General features: G+C 35.3%; 1 protein-coding gene across 4 annotated transcripts in view; it reads right to left on the bottom strand.

Annotated features, from left to right (window-relative positions):
• Positions 1–17,701: 17,701 nt before the first annotated feature.
• AKAP6 (A-kinase anchoring protein 6) overlaps positions 17,702–20,387 on the bottom strand; it is a 263,132-nt gene continuing 260,446 nt past the window's right edge. For all 4 annotated transcript variants that reach the window (XM_085061926.1, XM_085061924.1, XM_085061927.1 and 1 more), the window contains one exon: positions 17,702–18,660. The gene's annotated coding sequence lies outside the window, so the exon portion shown is untranslated. The remainder of the gene's footprint in view (positions 18,661–20,387) is intronic.

Here is a 20,387-nt window from a genome sequence, read left to right on the forward strand (position 1 = left end):
GTGTCTCTCCTTCACACTTTTTCCTTGTGTCTCTTACCACTTTCTCATTTATGCAAAAGACTCTGCTACATGCAGATGACACACGATTTCTCTCTGAGATATGAAACAGGCAAAGAAAGAACTTCATTTACATGATTTTTTTTCAGCATTGCAACCCTGTGTAGACAAGAGATTCCTCATATGTTGGCTCAGATTTCAGAAAGATGGGAATTACCAGAAAGGGTGACATAAAGCTATATGTCTACACCAAGCACTAGTCCAGTAATTTTTGGGAACATAATTGCCATAATACCCATCTATAACAATTTATTGCAGGAAAGAATATGCCGTGCAGATGCTATTAATCTATTGCCATCAAGAGCGCAATATTCTTGCCACAACCAAAAGGAGATCAACAAACATATTTTAAACCAGACTCAACGTTGGCTTTCTCAGCTACAGTTTGCTTTCCTCACAAAACTCCTCAGAAAACAGCATTTGATAGGCTATGCAACAATAGGCATCTCCTACGAGTTAGTCTGACTTCTTGTTCAAAGTATTTGAAACAGACTAATTTTAGTAATGTTAACACAAAAAAATTACTTTCAATAATTGTTGATCGCATTTACACTCCTTCTCTTGAAATTCCAAGAGAAATATAAAGTGCCTAGCACCAGAACAATATTTGCATGATATAATTATTTTTCCACGTGAAGGAAAAAAATGCACCGCAGAATTAATGGCATTACAGAGTGAACAGACAACATGATGAAACTCAGTAAAGCTTATGGGACAATGATAGGTATTGATTGTATGTGTTGCTGCAAGATTATGCAAAGTTCACATATTCTCTTTGGGGCCTCCCCTCAGGGAACAAAGTAATAATTTTAGTACTTTGAAACCAGAGGGCCTCCAACCAAGACTTTCAGGAAGCTTTGAAAGGAAGCAGAGATTTGTTGTAAGCACTTTTGGCAGAAGTAAAAAACCTCTTAATGAAGGAGAGAATTACAGGGAAGTTATTCTTCATCCCATACACGTAAAGCAATATTTTAAATTATTTTCATTTAATTTTTCTCTAGGAACTATCTTTGATATAGCAAGATAAGCACTGGTGTTTGGTGCACTAATTTAAGTTTTCTGTTAGTTTTTAATTTGATAGTCATGTTTTGAGCATGTCTGTAGACATATGCCATGTTGTAAGGGAGCCAGTGCACACTTAAAACATTAAAAACCTTTTACTAACTTCCACAGCTTTCCCATTACCTACTCTTCTCAAAGCACGCTATGAATCAAGTCCTCTGTTCTCACACTAAAGTAGTACTTTTGAAAGGTAATTTAGAGGCTGAAATCCTCTATTGATCTACATAGCGGAATTAGTAATAATTGTCCAATTTTGCCCATTACTACTTGTTCAATTCACTGACTGGATTGACTGTTTTCACAGCAAAGCTGTCATTCAGATTGAAGACCTCTGCAATGGTTATTCTGTCCTTCCTACACTTGAATAAAATACATGATACTAATTCTAAATTCCCTATGTCTTTATGAAATAAAGATTATTGCTGGAGTTCAAATCTCTTCTTTCCTATGGTATTGGTTCAGTTAGCTAAGTCTCTACCTACATGAGTCTCTCAAATACAATGGCTGTTAACCTGCATTATCAGATATTTTACATCATAGCTTTAATTTTCTCAGACTGGAAAAGGGTTTTGTTGATTGAGACTAACAAGAAAAGTTCCAGTTCTTTTCATTTGTCTCACTGACTTTTTTAAGACATCGACCAGGAAGTGAAGCTACACCTGTCACATATAAATACAATAGATCTATAGATTCTGCATAATCTATACTAAGTGAATTTAAAGTATTGTCTGCATGCAGTTCTCAGAAGTAGCTGTGTCACAGCTGTTCTGTTGCGGGTTATTCTCATTAATGATAAATTAATAGCATGATAAAAATATCTGAGAAATAATATCAAGATAGAGCAGAAGCCATTTATGTGCTCTTTGTCATAGATTTAAAGGCAGAAAGAAGATCCTTAGGTCACTAGACTTTGGATGTATATAATAACACAAAGAGTTTATATGCACGTGGAAATGCCAAAAGAGAAAACTATTTTGAGTAAATAATGTTAAATCCAGAAGAAATGCATCACATATCATTCCACTAATATTTTCTCTGAGGAAATAACTATGTGAGGGGCTACTCCTGTTCTCTGCATAGACAAAACTCCCTTCAAGTCGGTGAGAGTTTTGCTGGTGTTAGAATTGCCTGATTGGTATCCAAATTTATTCAGATTTACAGTTTGAAGCGACTCCTAATCTTTGCAGCAAAAAACAACACTTAGTAGTCCCGAATTTGGTGAAGACATCCACACAGACAGATTCTTATTTACAGCCACAGTGATTTACAGGGGCAGAGACTAAATCTGCCATTAAGATTGTTGACATAGCCTTCCTCCAAAGCAGGCCAAGAAACATTAACGTAAAACTCTCTTCTTATTACTGAGTGTTGTTTATAGCTGTTCTGTCGGTTGCTCACCTCATATAGATTCAGTACAACTGCTCATGAATTCGTTCCCCAATGCCAATTTTTGTGCTTTATTTCCCTTTCTGTTAAAGAGGCCTAACTGCAGCAAAGTAAATATTCTTCTGGTACTGGGAATATGGAATTTATATACAAATTCCATGAGAAGCTTTTATATATAGGCAGGCCATCAGCTTAATAAGATTATAAACTCTGCTTGTTTCACTAAGCTGCAAGAGCTTTCCGTTTGCAGTGGGTTTTTTGGCCACTGTGACAGTGTACCATTGCACATGCATTTGTGCTCTGAATTGGAACTTCAAAGTAATTTAAAAATCTTTTACAAAATCTTCTTGAATATTCCATATAGATAAAAAGACTCTATTTTCTTGTCAGAACAAGTGATTAGTTAAAATAAAAAAGCAACACACCAAAACAGACAAACCAAAATGAAACTTCCTACCACTTTACTAGAAAAGGAAACTATAACTTGCTTTACCTGTCCACCAAAAATAGTTTATCTCATCTGGATAAAATACGCAAGTGTCAACTTTGGTAAAGAAACAGCAAGAATAATCATGACACCTAATACATTTGCAATTTTGAAGAAAGTTTGGCTATATTTTTATGTAACAGGCTGGCTATATAACTGAACAAATACCTTTCAATATGGTCCTTCCAAAACAAGGGAGAGTTTCATACACTATCCTTCTAAACTGAAGGAACTTCATGATATGTTAGGAAACCAGTTTTCCCCCCTAAAATCTCAAAAACCGTTGGGATGACTGGTCTTCTTTCAAAAGAAAATACCATCTTATCTACAATATATTTGTGATAAGAGCACTCCTCAAATATGGGAGACAGTTTAAATTACTCTGCCTCAACAGACTTCAATATTCATTTTCAACTTTCTGGCCAGAGCTGCAACCACAAGACTGCAAGGATTTTGGAAAGGAAATCCTTGTTAGTCCTGCCTGTTGAATTATTAAATATTCACAAGGACAAAGACTGTGGACTGCATAGGGATGCAGTACAAAAGACCTGGGTTTAAATCCTCAGTCTTTTGCATCATGAGTTCAATGAAAGCAGGCATTTCCCCCTGGATTTTAAAGCTGAACTTTTATCCCCTAGAGAATTTGAAACAAAAATACCTTGAACATTCAAGTTAACTCCAAGCATCAACATCACCCAGTATGAAGTGATGACTTAAAAATTTGAATGGCACCTGTCCCTATGAGGACAATGCACATTCTCTGTTTTCCTAGTCTTTCCTGTAAATATAGACCATATGTAAATGGTTATTATCAATGAGTTAGCTTATGTGCAGTCAGGATATTATCTATGGTATAATATATCATTATTATATCTCAAAACAAGCTGGCCTTATTTTGGACTCCTGGTATCCTGTTATGCTTTTACTTTTGTTGGAGCATGTTATAATAAATACCAACCAGATCATCGATTCTTTGCATGAAGTCTATATTATTTGGGCTACATATTCACTTTTATCTCAGTGCAGGACATTCATTCTAAAAGTAACTCTTCTGGGTGCAGAGTAACTAATTATACTGAATTTTGTGAAATGAATTACTTTCAAGAGGGTAATGTATAATTAGAAGATAATGTAAGGTGTAACCTCTGCATTAAAAAAAACTACTGTTGCACTTATAAACCCAAACCAACTTGAGTACTTCCTTTCTCCAAAGCAAATAATTAAAAGTTAAATCAGAGAAGCGTGGTAAGTTATGCAATTAATTATTGGAAGAGCATCTGGATCTTGAAAGATTTAGCAAGCACAAGGAAATAATTGCAGTAGGATCTTCATTAGGTTTGATACATTTTGCATAACTTTTTTTGCTGTTAAATTAATCATTGCTATTTGTCACTCAGATATTTCTGAAGTAATTAAACTACCACATATCCTGGCTCTGGTCCATGATATACATCCATAATACTCAGGTCAAACTCTGTGATATTCTTGTTAATTTCTGATTTATGCCAAGGCAGAAGTATGTTTTTTCTATGTGTTCTCCACAGCTCTGCTGAGTTTGTAAAACATGCTGAGCACAATGAGCTAGGTAGTCTGTTCTTTAAAATGTGCTTTGCAGATTTAAGAAAGAAAAAAGAATGGACTAAGTACAGCATTTTGTACTCATTGCAGGAAGCATGGTCCATATCACAACAGTCAGTTTGTATTACAGCAGTGTTGAGCTATATATTGAATTTTGTTTAACACTCCATTGCTATAATGAAGGATGATCTTTAATTTCAAAAGTGTAGAAAGAGAGAGTGAAAGAGAGCAGAGGAGGCAGAGCCACAAGCCATATTATCTGCGAAAGCTATATTTAATATTGGCCTTGATAATTAAAAGTTTTCTGACAGCTCTGCAAAGCGTTCAGATCATCAGATTTAATGACTTTGGGCACCTAAATTAAGTATTTGAAGTTTGGGAACCTAAATTCAATCTACATGACCTAATTTGATATCTGTCATTTAAATAGGGGTGATCAGAATTTCTGAAAAACAACTCTCTTGTTTCAAGACTCAAATATGGATTGAGATCCCCAGTTTTGAGACCTACATTCAGTTATTTTGCACTAGACCATTATGTTCTTTCTTGCCTTTAGGGCTGCAGAGGATGTGGAGGGAACCAACAGTGTCTACAGCGGCACTGCAAGGCCATTTCTCTATTCAGATCTTGTCTTTCTAAGAATGGATTCATTTCTGGATTTTTTTTTTCCCCTGTTCCCTTGAAGAGAAACAAGAGAGTATTTTAAAGGTGTTTTATGACATTGGAGGTCTACTGTGAAATTCTAAAACTTCTTAGAAGATACCTATCTAAGAAAAGGGAAAAAAAGACCATTTTGTCAGTCTTGATAACAAATGCTGTAATTTCAGAGCTTTTAACAGGAACTGTAAACAGTGAGACAAAGAGTTGCTGTTGACAGGAAGAAGTAGGGAACAATTTTTAGAGAAGGCAAGGTTAAATAGAATCAAGGAAATGTGGCAATTACAAGACTGAGGACATTTAACACCCATTTAATATCTCTTATTAAACAAGACAGAAAGATATGTCTCAGCTATAAAATATTTTATACATCATAACTGTCATAAGTATTTTGCTGATAGAGATCTTTGTTCATTGAAAAAAAAAAAAGGAAAGTTTCTAACTATCAGGAAAACAATGTTTTGAATCAGCCCAGACATTGGAATAAAGTAGTGACAGTTTTGTCCCATTAAAGATGATGTTTTAGTCTCTTCAGAAGAACATTATCTGATGTGAAAACATTCAAGAAGATGAAATACCTGTAAAGATCTTCTCAATTCCTTGTAACTAGGGAGTTGCCTGATTGAGTTTTAGTTATGAAAAGCACCTTTGAAAAGCTGCTCAGTGGGCTGACAGGGACAACCCACCTATCCTTCCCACATTCAGGAATTCTTAAGGGCTCCTCCCAAACTTGAGAAGCAACTTGGACCTGTTTATCAAGCAGGCAAAGTTTTCCATTGAATAAAATTTTGGCTTAACACTTATTCTAACTGCAAAATTCCGCGTTAGCCATGGGAATAAGCACGAAGTATTAGTCTGCTTAGATTTCAATAATTTATCCTCTGAGGCACCCAATGGATAGCAAGTTTAGCCAAGTAGTTTGAGGGAATGTTTAAACAGAACATTGATGACTGACAGTAAAACATAAGTTAAAGTCATAAGAAAAATAATCACAGAATCCATTCCTATGATAGAGAGCCTTGTAAAGGTACATGAAATCCCATTTGAAGCTAAACAATGTAGCCCATTACTTTCAGAATTTCTTCTCTTTTCTTAGTCTTAGATCCTACTTGACTTGTTGCATTTAAAAAATATATTTTTGCGTACTTTTGAAGTGTTTGGCCATAGTCTGGGCTTCCCACTATGAGGAAGTTTATCAAGTGACATCTCAATTTTTAACTACGCAGTCAAAATGGGAGTATTTAAAAACATAATCAATAGCTATTTTTTATGGTAACTTAGGGAATTTTATCCTGCATTTCCAGTCAATTTACTTAAAAACATATTTCTTAACCATCTTTACTTAGAACTTCTCTTTCCCCTCTCCTTGCTCTTTACAAATGAGGTCAAACTTGAATTTTAGGTCACAGTGGAGAAGTACAAAAATCAGTAACTACTTCACACTGTGCCTTATAATAACTGTTTCATTTATCCACCATCTTGATGTTTTCTCACAGAGCTGAGAAGCAACGAGTTTCATATCCACTAATTATTAAGAAAAGGCATACTGTTTGGAATGAAAAATAATTAATCCTATCAATATATGATAACCTGAAGACTTCAGTGTTAGGTCAAAACTTTATTTATTATTTCAAGTTCAAGAGCTTAGCATTCTAGAACTAGAATAGATTTTGGATTTGTTTTGCCTTCTTCTAAGAGGAATCAAAGTAGTTGAAACTCTAAGCTAAGTTAATTCTACAACTTGTTCTAGTATCATAACCAAGTCTTCAGAACTCTGAGTACCTATTAAGGGTTTCTCTCCAGCAACATTTTGTATTTGCACCCTGGTGGAGTGGGGCCTGCCAACCAAGGCATGAATACACATGGCTTTGCAACCTGCCTGTTCTCTGAAATGTTCTGGCAACCAAAACAGAGTTGTTTATGGGAACCTGAAATTAAATCAGGTAAGCTCATTTCAAGCAATAGTCAATAAAAAAGAGAGGGCAGCTCAAAATGAATAATAGAAACAACTTGGTCCTTTTCAGAATCTCACAGACCCATGGCTAAGGCTCCTAAGTGCAGCTGCCATACTGATACTAAAGACAGAAACTGGGGAGGTAGTAAAAGAAGCAAAGAAGAACTCTAAACCCTACCCCAAATTCAGTTTCAGGTTCTAAGAAGCGCTTCAAAATGTAAAATTATAAGCACTTAAAATTTTCCTTTTAATTTCCCTATTCAATTATTGTGCTTTCACTGGCTCTTATGAAAGAGAAAGAAAGGCGCGACTGAGCCTTAACTGTGGCTGGAAGACTAGCAGAGAAGAAATGAGGAAAGCACAGTCCCACTCTCTTTGTTGCACCTCTTTGCTATAGAAAACTCTCACTGCTTCTTTTGCAAACTTGAGAGAGGTCAGAAAAGAAGAACAAATGTGACCCCTAGAAAATAATCTCTTTCATCCCCCTTGCTCTGCTAAGGATACCCTTCTTGTCTTGCAAATGGAGCCGTTTGACAATCATTGCTCTCAGTGTCTGGTTAAGCTTCATCTTTGGTGCTAACAACTAGTGCACTTTTGACCTCCCTGTGCTGCTGTAGACATACAGTGGCAAAAAAGGTCAAGGAAGAACTTTTCCACAAAGATTATAGTCTGGCAAATCTTTTCCTCTGGGCAGCCTCAGAACTTGGATATTGGCCTTATTGGACTGATTTTAAGAAAATTCAAGGTTGCTCCAATGTAAGCAAAGACTGTCTCTCTTCTGCTATTGCTGGGGAGCCCCCATACTAGTCCCCTTTCTGAGACACACTTTTCTTTACACTTTCTTCCATGTATTTATGGTCAGCTTTCTGTGCCTTTGAAAAGGGAGGGGAATAAGAGTTTTTGTTCTCTGCAAAAATATGGGCTTGTCTAGCCGTGGTGAGAGCAAAGAGGCCAGTAATGGTTGGGACAGGAAAAGTAAGTGTGCTTTTTGGAAGTACTAAATTATTCAGCTGCCCAGAGTTCATATACAAGCACTAGAAATACAGAGTATTAAATATATAAAAACATTAAAGCTTCTGATTTACACTAACAAAAACTAAGCCTTTCAGAAATGACTTATATAAATACTCTTAACTCTTACATTGTAAAACAAGTTAATAGTGCAATAACTATTCCATTTTTGTCTTAAAAAATATTAAAAGCTTAGTCTTGCACAAGTGGCCAGGAATTGAAATCCAGGCACTAGTCTATCATCTAATCTAGGAGAATTATCTGAATGATCCATTTAAAGACCTTTTCCTGTAATTGTTTGGGGTTTTTTCATGTTTATATTCTAATACACATGGTATGCTACAAATAAACTTGGTCTATGTCATTATCCAGTACTAAAGGGCAATTTGTCATGTGTTATTGCACTGCGCATTTAGCAACTTGACTTGTGAAAGGGATTTAAGTTCCGAAAAATCTAGTGTTGGCAGCAATGATCACAAATTGAAATGCAAATTAAAATATATAGCTAGTTAATGTATTATTTACTTGATAGAATTTCTTTAGAACACAGGCACTTATATTTCCTTTTTCCAAAATATGTACAACAGTAGAAAGTAAAGATTTAATAATGAAATAAATTAAGTTTTAAATCTTCTATTTCTAACTGGACCTTGAAACAGATTTCTATATCCAGAATGAGATAATGAAAAGTAGTAAGTAATACGCAACACCATAGCAAGCTTACCATATTTAAAATGCTAGAATGCTACTTAGCCAAAGTATTGACATATGATGAAGTATAGTCTGAATGAAAGTGCTATAGCACAAGGAAATCACTATGCCTTTTTAAAGCAGACAATATGCAAAGGTGTTCAAAGATTTGTACCAAGCAAAGGCAGTGCAATACTTCTTTCAGTCATTTGCCACACTTCAAACAGGTGCTGGCCATCTCATGCTTTAGGCAGATTCATCCCACTTCACTAGCACTTTTATGAGGTCATATTAGTTGTTTCTGGTTTCCACCTATGTAATGGAAAATTATCTTGCATAAAGAAAGTCTATTTATGGGCCCACTGTGGCATTGTTTTACATAATAACAATACTGCATTTTTAAGCAACTGTATCTTAGTCTCTTCCACTTTCCCACATGGTATCTTGTACCCCCACTTATTTATTTATTCATACACTGGTTTGCCCCACTGAATACAAGACCTCACTATCCAACTTCCAGTTTCCAACACTGCAGAGGAAGAAATACTCAAGGATCTTTCCCTCTTTCATTCTAATAATGTTCTCTGTGTTAAGAACAGAATTTCCTGATATGCAAAACAAACTGTGAGAGTCTGTAGCCTGCTTTATGGTGCAGCCATTGCTAGTAGGTGAAACAGCAAGAGCTCCCTTTTCAGAACTATTTATGCATCTTTGTGTAGGAGCAGCTTTGGCTTCTGTTCACTAAGATTGTCACAATGAAGTTACACTTAAGGATTTCAGACCTATTTTAAAAGTGGATGGGCACAAATGGAAGAATTTTTTACTGTGTAGTCTTGCTTCTTTTCAAAATTTGGCTGATGAGAAACACATAACATGTTTATTTGAGAGTAGGAGTACAGAGGAAATGTTGGGTGGTTGTTTGTTTTCACCTTTTAATAACAAAGAGATATTCTTCCAAAAAGTACTGTATTATTACCTTTAGTGCAAGGCAAAAATAACAATATAGTAACAAAAGAAGGACTGGGGAAAATTACTTAAAGGAGATGTTAATTTGAACATACTGGTGTGTTGTCTGATTGGTAATGAAGCATAAGATAAGCATATCTTTATCCAAACTGATGTTTTAGCAAATAATATTGTAAAGGTGATATATTTACTGAGTAGTTTTTAGATTCACATATATAATTGTGGACATTGCAATAGCTCTGTTAGTAGCCCACACCTACCTTGAGACATGTTTTCTTTCATTGTGCCACACCAAATCACTCTTCCTCATGTGCTGGCTCGTATACATCACATACCAAATTCTACTTTCCAAGGAACTGATCTGTGATTTCATTCCTTCCTATTAAAGATTGTCAACTGCCATTCACCAGAGTATCTCAGAAGCCATTCCACATTCTTAAGCCTTGGATTTCTAGCTCAACACACGTACCCTGTGCTGAAAGTCAAGCTTTTCCCCAGAGGCCCATTTTTCCACAGCACCGTATCTCTATGTGCTTGTTGCAGATACTAAATAACTGAAGTTCTAAAAATGTCTCTAAAAATGTCATGGCAAACCTTCTTTTTAGAAGAGCTGGATGAAATCTGAGCTCCTGTTCACAGAAGCCAGGGTTCAGCTGGAGATCCATTTTGATGAAATCTCAGCCTCTGTTCACAGATGCCGCTTGCAGAAGGTGAGACAGGGCAAACCAAGAACATCGTTCTGGTAGTGGCAAGAGTGACAGGAACTATGTTCCCAAAATTTCTCTTTTGTCTTTGCACAAAGTTCATGAGTGCATAGCGAAAAATAATTATTAGAATGTAGATTTCTAAGATTAACATGAACTTTTATCATATCATTATTTTAATTTTATGAAGCTTAAGACTTACATTGAGATATATTTCATTAGTGTGTTTACTGTCACAGTAAGGATCAGTAAAGTGCTGTTGATCACCATTGAAAAACCATAACAAAATCATTTTAGTGCATACCATTCTGAAAGAACCACCTGAAACTTTGTATGAGGATATCTAAGTTGGCTTGCCATTGAAATTATATAGGTTTCTTTCTAAGAAAATGTTAAAATTAAGAATTCCAGTTGTGTGAAAAACGTGGTTTCTCTTCTGGCTTGTATTAAAGACTCATGAAGTAAAAGTCCTAGTACAGAATTGTCTTGAATGAAAAGAAAAAGTGTGTATTATTGCATAAAACTTTTAAAGTACCATGAAAGTCTAAGACAAATATAATTATTATTGTTGATTTATTAGCTCAAACATGTTGTTGTAAATGTCATTGTATCAGATGAGTTTGAAAAGAGTTTTTCATTTCACACTTTATTTGACAAGGTGATTCATTGTGTAGAACAGTTTAAGATGTCATTGCTTGTGGAAAGAATTGAGTTGTACTGATGTGCTCATGAACATTCCTCCATCAAGGTATGTCATTAAAGAAGGGGTATTCTGAAATATTGTTACCCAATTTGCCTGAAATATGAGTGTTTTCTTTATGGAAATATAATTTATCACAGTCAACTCCTTCTAGCTAAACATGTATATGTTAAACACAACATATGAAAAGCTGGCCATAGTTATCCACAAAATCGCATTTGTGATATATTTTTATGCTGCAACACAATGGCTTGTCAAGTAATTGAAATAATTTGTTTCTGACATCACATCTTCATTTTCAACAGTGGAATGATGAGTAAGGAAAAGATACCCAGACATTTTCTATGCATTTTGTCTGTGCCTTGTGTCTGTCATTGACTCATTTTTTATTGCCTCAGAGAAAGGCAGAAATCTTCCATCTTGCTTTAGCCATTTTTGCATTGAGTTTGGGAAATTTCCCCTGCTCTTTCAGTGGACAACAGATTTCATCATGGAGAATCAAGTTTGCTCTTCAGTCATTCATTTGTACTAACCTTCTCTCCTGGCACAGCTGCCTATTTTATATTTAGACTCCTTTACAATCCCATAAATCTATCTGAGTCAAGAATTTATTGTAAAAATGAAATTTCAAAGATTAATTAATTATGTATGATGTAAAGGAGTATAGTATCTCCTTCCATCATGTCTGAATTCACTACCAGTCCATTTCCAGGAGTGACTTGTTATAATGTGGCTGGGCTAAAAGGAAAAACAGATTTTTCTTAAGCAAATAATTAATGATTTTGAATACTATCATGTCTACTATGTTACAAAATGCTATCAAATAGTTATAGATATGTACTACAAACATAACTCCCTTCCCTTCCCTTCCCTTCCCTTCCCTTCCCTTCCCTTCCCTTCCCTTCCCTTCCCTTCCCTTCCCTTCCCTTCCCTTCCCTTCCCTTCCCTTCCCTTCCCTTCCCTTCCTTCCCTTCCCTTCCCTTCCTTCCCTTCCCTTCCCTTCCTTCCTTCCCTTCCCTTCCTTCCTTCCCTTCCCTTCCCTTCCCTTCCCTTCCCTTCCCTTCCCTTCCTTCCTTCCCTTCCCTTCCCTTCCCTTCCCTTCCCTTCCCTTCCCTTCCCTTCCCTATCTTACTGCTAAAAAGGCACATTGAATTTTTTAAAATGCAGTATACAGCTGAGAACTAAGGCATGGTTATACTAGCTGTCTTTGTCTTCCCATCTTATTGTGGCTGTAAGAGTGGTGAGTGGCACAGAACTATGTACACACAAATTACAATTTTACTTTTCTCACAGTTGAAAATAATTACTAACACATCTCTCCTCCTCCAAAGAAATCACACAGATACCCCTCCCCCTCCAAGAAGAAACCTCCTCTTCAACACCCTGTGTTTAATGCAATCAAATGTTAATTACCTGACAATGGTACACCTGATTGATATGCTTGGCATAACTGAACAGCAGATTCAGAAAAATGAGTATTCATGAATAGTATCACTTTACACTTTCCAATAACAAGTCTAGCAATAGAGATAAATCTGTTTCAAAACAGTGTATGCTCCTATCATTCTACAAATATTTTAACCATAGCTAGCTCCCATCAACCATCCTTGAAGCTCCACCTCCTCCTCTGCTTCTCCCTTCTTTTTTCTATCAGTCAGCATGACACTTGCCAATCTGAATCCTCCCTCCAGCCTAGTTGACACAGCTTCAGCATCATGTATCTCCAGTCATATTTGTACTCTAAAATTACTGAGTTAAAAAATTATGACTGAACTTTAAACTTAGCTTATTCCCCCACCCACCAGTAAAAAAAAAAAACTACTACCACTTGCTACTGCACAGGAAATACCATTTTTGAAGCACCTAGACTTCCTCCTGCCAGTCACTTCCTCTTCATTCCAAACCCCTATGGCTCTGGTGCCACTTGCCCACCTTTTAAAGCAATACCTGCAAATTATCTGTTACAAACATAGGCTGCAAACCCTTCATTTAGTTCCTGGCTTTTGCAAGAAGAAAAGATATGAGTGGAGAAATGTCCAACTTGGAAGACCAAGGGATAAGATGCAGGAATGTATAAAGTGAACAGCAGCAGGTTTGGAAAACATTTATGTTCCGATATAAGGCAAACTCCTTACAGAGGAAGCTTTCTTTAGTAGTCATATTAATAGTGGAAAATTGAGCTCTGTGTGCACGAAAAGCTTTTTAAAGGCGTTGCCTCCACAAAATATGGCCAAAAGCAGCACTGATCAGCTGAGCTAGCACAGAGAGCAACCCAACAGAACTATGAGGTTGGGTTGTTTTTTTGATTCATGTAACCATTTCAACCATTGAAAAGACATTTCCATAATCTTTTCAGCACTTTGAAAAGCTCTTCTTTGAGGTAAGTAAAACAAAAACTGTAGAGAGGCACAGATTTGTCTAATGTCAGCGTGTCAGGATAAATAATGATCAGTTAATAGGACTATAATAATGCTACTCGGAGTATTCTCAATTAAACTACTGGCAGGGACTGCTAGGATCTGTAGAATGATTGATTTTTTGGTTTCTTTTCCTTTTATAAATTTTTGCCTCCCAATGTGTATCATTTAAAATCTGTTTGCTACAATTTCTTTTTCAAGCTTGTTAGAGGCAGATGTTTCTCAGCCCAAATTCAGTCCTCTTCCTTCTGAAGAAACAACAAAACCCATGCATTCTAAAGTAAATTCAGGTTTTTGATTCAAGAGTTACAGAGCAGAAATTCCGGTATATATTCATCATGGCCTGTATGAGAAATTGACACACTACCTTAGCTAAGGGCATGTTATTTTCGGTAGTGCTTATATCCTCATGAAAAAAAGACAAAGATTTGGAATATATGGTTGATGTTTACTCGCAGCTCTTCGAGAGTTGGATTTTTTTCATTAGGTAAATGAAAAGCATTAAGAATGGTTTGTGTTTTTCCACTCTTGCTTGAAATCTTGTCAAATATGTTTTCCTTTCCCTTTCCTTTCCTCTCATAATGTTTGGAAAATGCTACAACTAGATCCTAGCTGCATTCAAAACATCCTTACAGTAATTGCAAGAAAGAGCAAAATCTTCAAAATTTCATGTGTTTTAAAGATTATTTTCCCTTCCACTCCCAGAATGTCACAGAGACATGGGCTCAACATTAGGCAGAGGTAAAAACATATACTTATCTAACTGTTCTTTTCATACCATATTTAGTTTAATTTTAATCATGATGCAATTCTGTAATTCTTGTAAATTTCAATAATTAATTTCACAATAACTATGATATCACAGCGACATTTGTACTCTAAAATTACTGATTTATATTATTATGACTTCACTTGTAGCTTATTTTGCCACTCACCACAAATAAAGTGGTACTACTTGCTATTGCAAAGAAAATTCCATTTTTAAAGCACTGAAGCACTTAGAATTCCTCCAATACATAGACTTAAGTGGTGACAAGTTCACTTACAGCATAGTCCTTAAAGACATTTCTAATATCAGGGATGAACATGTATTTACAGAGCAAACAGTAGTCATATGAAAAATGTAAGCTTTTCAGGTTGGTAGAAAAGGCATAAAAGAGAGGGTGACTGAAAAATCAGATTCACAGTACTGAAGGAAATAGATCAGATGTCATTTGTTGGCCAAAATCCCTCTCAAAGTGATGCTATTATTAGGAATAAGTTTGTAAAAACTTGTCAGTGAAGGAGATTGACTTGGCTAAGAGCTTGACATAGCTGTTAATCCTCTTGAGCCAAGTATTACTACAGTCTGGCCTAAACATTAATAACCCCTTTTCTGTGCACAACAGCACAGGAAAATTTACAGCATTGTTCCTGATGTCTTCAGGCCAAAGAAAAAGACTAAAAAAATAAAAGCAGCCCTTTTATCAGATACATGTTAGTCAAAATATGTTGTTTTCCTCAACACAGGGGAATTGGAATGAAATGCTAAAATATGTGATGTGGAAGGCTGTATCATCTGTGCATCTTGACCAAAGAGGAAGGTCAAGATGTTGTCTAATTGACAGCAGCTCTTTATTTGAGTTAATTGCAAACCAAACAGGAACAATTTCAGTATATTTTCATGTGTTTGTATGCTGATGTGTACACATGTATACAAGGAACAGCACAAACAACCATAGGAACACAGAGATAACACCTGATTTTCTTACCAGTACAGTGGTACAGAGGCATGGTCCCATTAAAATATTGTTGACTTACCTTGGGAAAAATACAAACCATTACGTGAGAATGACTGGGGACAGGGCTTAGAAGGCTATCCATATTTAAAGCTATTGAGATTGCAAAAAACACTTTAAATTGTAGTCGCAGGCATGTGTTTTAGCACCAGTGTTAGTGTGTACTCCCTCTGCGAAGATCTGGAGAGCTCTGGCTCTCTGTGGGAGGAATGCGAAGCAGGCAGGAAAAGGAGATCCATGTGTCATGGCCATTGCTGTCAAATAGCCTCCTCACACATTGCAGATGTTGTTCAAGCATGAGCCAGGGAGTGTGTGGAATAAAAAGCAGCCTATGGAACTTTAGTAGGGAATAAATTCTAAAGAAAGCTTGCAGCATTCTTCTACACCACAAAAGAATTTCACCAGCAGGGAATGAGTTCTATAGAGGACTCTGCATGGGCTGATCTTGGAGGTACTATTGGTATATCAACATTAGTTTTACACCATATCAATATTTTCCTTTAGGAAATTGCAAGAAGTTCCAGCACAATATGGCCATGAGCATGACTTATTCTAAGACAGGAAACAGTCCTGTGTTTTTTAATATATATATATGTGTGTGTATGTTTGTGTGTGTGTGTGTGTGTGTGTGTTTTACTTTAAAAATCAATTTTTATTGACAACAAAGTCAATTCTGAAAATAAAAGTAAAAAAGGAGTAGTTGATAACGATGGGTCTTGCGTCACAGTCATAGAAATGATGACTTTATCTCATGAGACCAAATAATATAGATCTGGGATTGCTAGTTAAATTAAAATGTTCCAATCTCTCAGAAAGGTACCACAGAAATTTGAGTTGTGACCATATAATATTCCAGATATTGTATGATGAATATGTGGTTTATTGATTTGACAAGTAATACTGTTTTCCCCCAGGAAAAAAGTGAATTTGTGGCAAATGGCCTAATAGAATGGTACAAGTAATTGATGGAGTTCTGCACAGTCTGTTGGGTGAGATGACAGATCTGAAAAGCCTCTGACTTATTAGTTTTCCTGTTGTCACCGTGTAAGGTATGACTATAGTCAAAGTAAGTTTAAAAAAATACAGCATGAACCAGAAAATGCTAGGGAGTAAAGAAGAATAATTCTAAACTCGATTCCTCTGTCAAGACCATTTAAAAATTATGGCTGAGATAACTCATACATGAACATAATTGTCACTGCAAATATTTTACTAAAATTAGGAGTTCTGTTTTTAATTACTTTACATATATATTAAAATATTTAAAATATAATAAAGAGCTCTTTAGCTATATAGTTATGTGTTTTAGGTAATTATAGGTTAACCTGTTAGACTTGTACATGATACAAGCAAGATATGCAAGTGCAGAAATCTCTGCAGATTCAAAAGGTTCACATAAGAAGTACTTTTTATTTATACTTTAAGATAAGAATTGTCACTGCTGCCCTACAGACCTCATAGCCTGCCTAAGGCTACACTCTGGAAATTTAAATTGAGAGACAAATAATTTGCCTCTTGCGGTAATAGGAAGCTGTTAATAATTTGGAAAACATGAGATTGTTTTTAAATACCTGTTCCTTCAGTGTTGTATGAATATATCTTCTGGTCAGTGTAGTTTCTCTAAGCTTAAAGCTAAGCTTGTTGAACTGATGCACATTTTTTTAAAGGCGGAATGTTGAAACTTTTTGTAAAAACCTTTATACACTTGGAAAAATAATGATTAAAGGTGGAATCAGAAGGCATTGTTTGTCTTTTAAATTTCCTGACATTCCTTCCCGATAGCGCTTTTAGGAGGTGAATGTTTGCAGAGTTAGCTCATAGAGGTGGTGGCTGGCTTCTTCTGGCCACTCACTATAGTTTTAGCACAAGATAAAAGCACTTGAAATGTATGATCTAAGTCATCAAAACAGCCAACTGCTAGAGTGTCTATATAGAGAGAGCTTATTCAATATAATTAGGTAAATGAATGAAATTTTAAGAATTGGACAACAAACTGTTACTGATAAACAATGAAAATATGTGCTATAAAATACTATATAAGCTACTAAATGTTTGTGTCTCCTTGTTTGGCCCAAAAGACCTGCAGAATCTTTAATGACAAAGTTTATTTACCTCTGAGTCAGATAATACAAATCTTCACCAGTTAAGGAGTCGCATACCTCCAGGGAATATTTGCAAAGAAAACCATATTCTTCTGAATTTTGATAAAGCATTCTGTGCTTGGAACGCAGGTAAAACAGATCACCAATTCTGCTTTTTTTTCCCCAATAAACTATGTTTATTATGCCAATTCTAATTACCATGCAATCTAATGGTTTTAAGGCTTATAATTTCCACATCACTGGACATCACAAACATGAAAGCATTTTATACTGTCATTATACATCAATGTTTGCAGTTGGTTATACATATATACAGAAATTATTCACACATCTTAACCTTGCTATTTCCTCCTTTTAAACCAACATAATTTTACTGTGAAAGCAGCTTTTTAATAAATGGTATAAGAAATACAGCAAGGCACACATTTTTTAAAAACTTTTTTTCTCATTACCACCTCAAGAAGCATAAAAACCCAAAACGTTTTACTTAATTCAGTAGAATGTCAACAGTTTCTAATATACAACACTGTGTAGCTGATTCTTGAAGTGTTGCATAGATTAAATTTTTAAATTAAATAAATAAAATGCCATTTATTTTAATTGCTTAATTTTTAGATGTATTGAATCAGGAGGACCAATGACTTCTTTTTGCTGCAATCCAACAAAATAGTCACTTTAAAATCAAAATAGTTTCAATAAATTTATGCATTTTACAGATAAATATTAAATTTGATACATAAAATAGAAGAGTACTGACAAGTACAACTCTGAAAAGATGAACCAGACTGATCATGGATTCTATAGAACTTTAAAGAACAGAATCAGTGATAAGTAGTACAAGAGCAGCCAATTTAGGAAGGGAAGGGGAGGTCATTAGAGGTAGCTTGGGAGAGGAATCCATATGAAAGCAAAGGGCCTTGCTACAATACAAAATGATCACTGAAATAGGACTAGCATATGCAGCCTGACCACAAAGCCAACATGGACAAACCACATTTGGAAAAAAAAAATTATCTTGGGAGTCAGTGTAATGAAAGGCAGTGATACAATGGAATTGGAGGTCATCCCAGGGTTTACAGGATGAACCTGCACCTGAATTGCAGCCAAGTTTCTAAAAGGAAACAAAAAAGTAATAGTAGGTTACAGAAAATGAAGTTTTATTTGCAAAACATATTGTTCTTCCAGAACAATAATAGAGAATCATTAAATGGTCACATGCCAGAGCCTTTAATGCAGAAGCATACAGTAGGCAAACAATGATTTTTAACAGCCTGAGGTCCAAGTTCGTGTGAAAAAATGAACTGATATAGAAAATTCACTGATTTTCACAAAGACTTTGTTTCTAAAGAAACAAGGGTATTCATAATATCTGACCTTTTCCCTGGATCTTGTCCTCATCCTTACCTGCAAACTTACCTTCAGCACACTCAGAAGTGCACCAACCAATGAAAACATAGAAATTTTCAAGAGTCAAGCAACAAAAAGATCTACCCAGCAATTATTTTATATTTGTGCAAACATATATAATGAGACTTTAGTGGAGAAGAGGAAAGGATTGTCAAAGAAGTGGTCTGTGAATAGGATCGTCAGTGTCATCACTGCATTTTAAAATTGTAAATAGCTATTTAGATGCTCCTAGTACCAGCAATGAGTTAAATTTTCATACTATAGAATTACCCAGCTCAGAGTTTAGGGTTAAACTATTCAGCAAAGAGCATAGGCTTATGATGAGAATTATGAAGAAATAACTGTCAGAATACAGCTCAAAGATTAGTGCAAAGTATATCTCATAGGCATTTCCTAGGAGGCACTCCAGACATGCATTATGTGCCTTCCAAGTTAAGCAGGAAAATCTGGATCTTTCCAGTTACCACCTCCTTTGATCTTCTCTGCTGTAACTGACCACATCACTCCCCATTTATAAAAGAAATACACTTACTTGAAAATTGTGAAAAGCTCAACCATCTGTTTAGATATTAATGAAGAACTTATCTGAATAAAGGGGAAGATTGTATCAAAAGGTTTCTACAACTCTGGCATGAGTAAGAAAAGTCTCACTGATGAGTTATGTCAAGTTTTTAAAAATTATGTAATTCATAGATTTCAATGTTTATTTAGCTTTTTTTAAAGTCAGGTGCTGTAAGGAGCTAAAAAGTCAGACTGTTTTAAACTCTATAAAGAAACTTTATATTACTTCTCTATAAAAATCACTAGGAAGAAAAAAAGTAAGCAAAGATTTAGATTATTATTGTAGTTCTCTTTAAAAGTAAATTATTACATAGTAACTATTGTGTAACCTTGTATATTTTTTTCTCCTGTAGTAAATAACTAACTAACAGTTCTTTGCATTTGTGTACCATCTTTTATCTGTGGATCTCAAAATACTTTTAAGTAAATAAGCCATTCTTCATAGGTCCCACTGATCATTGTTCTCATTATTTTGTTGCTAAAAAAACTGAGACAAGGAAAAAATCATACAAAAAAAATCTATTGCTGAGCAGGAAATAACAGTCAGACGCTTTGAGCACCGGTCCTCGGTTTCTCCTGGTGATAGTAAGTGGCAGAATATTCTATTTAATATTGCAGCACTGTCAGATAAAATCAATTTTGTTTTCTTAAGCCGAAGTAAATTATTTTTCCCCTAAATTAAGTTAAAACTTAAATTTAAATTACAAAAGTAAGGAAATAGCTTTTGGATTTATTTGTAAGAACTAACAGATTACACACAGAATTCTAAGGCATCCTGTAGAAAATACTTTGGATAAAACACATAAATGTCCTGAATGTATTGATCTCTATGCATATTGAATTTGTAACTAAAAGTTCCCATCCCATTGG

The sequence above is a fragment of the Lichenostomus cassidix genome, chromosome 5, assembly GCF_008360975.1.
Source record: "Lichenostomus cassidix isolate B80296 chromosome 5, HeHo_3.0, whole genome shotgun sequence".
NCBI classification, from domain to species: domain Eukaryota; kingdom Metazoa; phylum Chordata; class Aves; order Passeriformes; family Meliphagidae; genus Lichenostomus; species Lichenostomus cassidix.